At 44.5% G+C, this 2,544-nt stretch overlaps 1 pseudogene; it reads right to left on the minus strand.

The window, feature by feature from the left end:
* Positions 1 to 722: 722 nt before the first annotated feature.
* LOC126489572 (60S ribosomal protein L37a-like) lies at positions 723 to 1,000 on the minus strand (annotated as a pseudogene).
* Positions 1,001 to 2,544: the final 1,544 nt, after the last annotated feature.

Below are 2,544 nucleotides of genomic sequence, written 5' to 3' on the forward strand. Positions count from 1 at the left end.
TAGACATGTCTGGAGCCTGCTTTAAAGAGAGGAAACAAGCAGAGTCACTTATGCAATGAGCCAACTGCCCCAACAAGGGTTTTCGAGACAGGGCTTCTCAGTAGCTTTGGAGCCTGTCCTGGAACTAGCTCTTGTAGACCAGGCTGGCCTCGAACTCACAGAGATCTGCCTGCCTCTGCCTCTCGAGTGCTGGGATTAAAGGCCTGTGCCACCACCGCCTGGCTAAGGATCTGTTTTAGTTAGGAATTCTACTGCTGTGAAGAGACACCATGGTCACGGCAACTCTTATAAGGAAAACATTTAGTTGAGTTGATGGCTTAGAGTTTCAGAGGTTCAGTCCAATCTCATTATGACAGGGAGTATGGCAGCCTGCAGACAGATGAGGTGATGGATTAGTAGCTGAGAGGGCCTACATCTCACAGGCAACAGGAAGTAGACTGAGACACTGGGTGATATTCTGAGCGTAGGAAACCTCAAAGCCTGTCCCTCTAGTGACACAGTTCCTCTAACAAGGCCATACCCACTCCAACAAAGCCATACCTCCTAATTAAAAGTGCCACTCCCTATGGGATTATGAGGGCCAATTACATTCAAACCACCACAGGACCTATTTGAGCAGACACAAAAAAGACCCAGTAATACAACTGTATTTCTTTGTTGTTGTTGTTGCTGTTATGTAAATTAACCCATTTATTGCAGGCAAGTCTCAAATGGTAGCACTTCTACTGATCTTTCAGTTTCTTCTGTCTTCTGGTGGAGACTTCACTGTGACAGCAGAAATGGTGTTATAGGTCCAGGTCCTGCCAGGCACTGTTTTCGTGCAGGAACCCCAGTGCCAGATGTCAATGGCTCATCTCTCTATCTTGATCTTGCCACAGAAGGAGCAAGAGGACCTAGCGCACTGGCTGAATTTAATTTTCTTCATCATTTCCCAGAAGGAAGCACCATGGTGAGTCCCATATTTCCCAGTGACCCCAACATTCTTGGTGCATTTAGCCATATCACGAAACCTAAGCCCAAGCCCAGAGATAACTGAATTTTTCTTTTTTTAAAAAAGATTTATTTATTTATTTATTTATTTATTTATTATGTATATAATATTCTGCCTCCATGTATGCCCACATGCCAGAAGAGGGTGCCAGATCTCATTACACATAGCTGTGAGCCACCATGTGGTTGCTGGGAATTGAACTCAGGACCTCTGGAAGAGCAGCCAGTGCTCTTAACCTCTGAGCCATCTCTCCAGTCCCCAACGACTGCATTTCTTTAAAACAAGAAAAAGCAAAGCTCCAGATAAAATATGCCCATTGCTAATCCTGCAGCAGAGACTTTTGTGGTATGTATTCAAATGCTGTGTGAGTGGAATATATTTTATTTTCAACCGCATTATGAAGAAGTCTCAGACAGGCACAAATAGTACAAAGAATTCTCTAGTCTTCACTCTGTTGCATTAGGAGCGGCGGGGCTGCTTCCCGGGCACCCGGCCGCCCACATGGCTAGGTTATGCCCTGAAATAATTACATGGAAACTGTATTTTTTTTAAACACTGCCTGGCCCGTTATCTGTAGCCTCTTATTGGCTAGCTCTTACATATTGTTCTAACCCATTTTTAATATTCTATGTAGCCCACGAGCTGGCTTACCAGGGAGGATCTTAACCTGTGTCTGTCTGGAGCGGGAGAATCATGGCGACTCCTTGATTCAGCTTCTTTTTTCCCAGCATTCTCTTCTGTTTACTCCACCTACCTAATTTTCTGTCCTATGAGGGCCGAGGCAGTTTCTTTATTATTAACCAATGAAAGCAACAGATAAGATACAAGACCCACCTCCATCATCACTCAATGTCCCTGAATGTTAAACTACATATCACAATAAAGCAATATGATAAACAGAAAAAGTAGTGGTCAGCTAACCTACAGGCTGCATTTGAATCTTGTCAACTATCACACCGTGTCATCTTGTTTCCTGGCCAGTATGCCACACCGTGCATTTGCTGACTTGTCTCTGTGGACTATTTAACCTGGGGCAGCTTCTTAACCTTTCTTTGTCTCTCATAATCCGATGCATTGGCAAAGCACATGCCAGTGATTCTGTAGAAGGGCCTTCATTTGGGTTCTGCCTGACTTTTCCCTATGACTAAAACCAGCAGTAACTCTGCAGTAGTGGAAAAATAGGATTTTTTTATAGTGTTAAAATATCTCCTCAGAAGGAAACTGGAGTAGAAAGAGCAAAGCAGTAGAGCCGTTAAGAAACTGGGGAGAGCCTTCTCCACTAAGTGACTGTAGGTATTGTCACAGCAGGAAGTTGTCCTTCCACATGCAGGAAGCAGAGAGAGCAAACAGGAAGTGGGATGGGGATATACATTCTCAAAGCCTACCCCAGTGATGAGCTTCCTCCAGCAAGGTTTCATGTTTTAAAAGTTCTGTAACCTCCCAGAAGAGTTCCACCAACTTGGTCCAAGTGTTCAAATACACGTGCCTGTGAGGGCCATGTGTCAATCAAACCACCAGCTCCTGCATTCTTCCCACATGCCCCATCAAGGTTA

The sequence above is a fragment of the Alexandromys fortis genome, unplaced genomic scaffold, assembly GCF_014885135.2.
Source record: "Alexandromys fortis isolate MF-2015 unplaced genomic scaffold, M_Fortis_MF-2015_v1.1 scaffold_210, whole genome shotgun sequence".
NCBI lineage: Eukaryota > Metazoa > Chordata > Mammalia > Rodentia > Cricetidae > Alexandromys > Alexandromys fortis.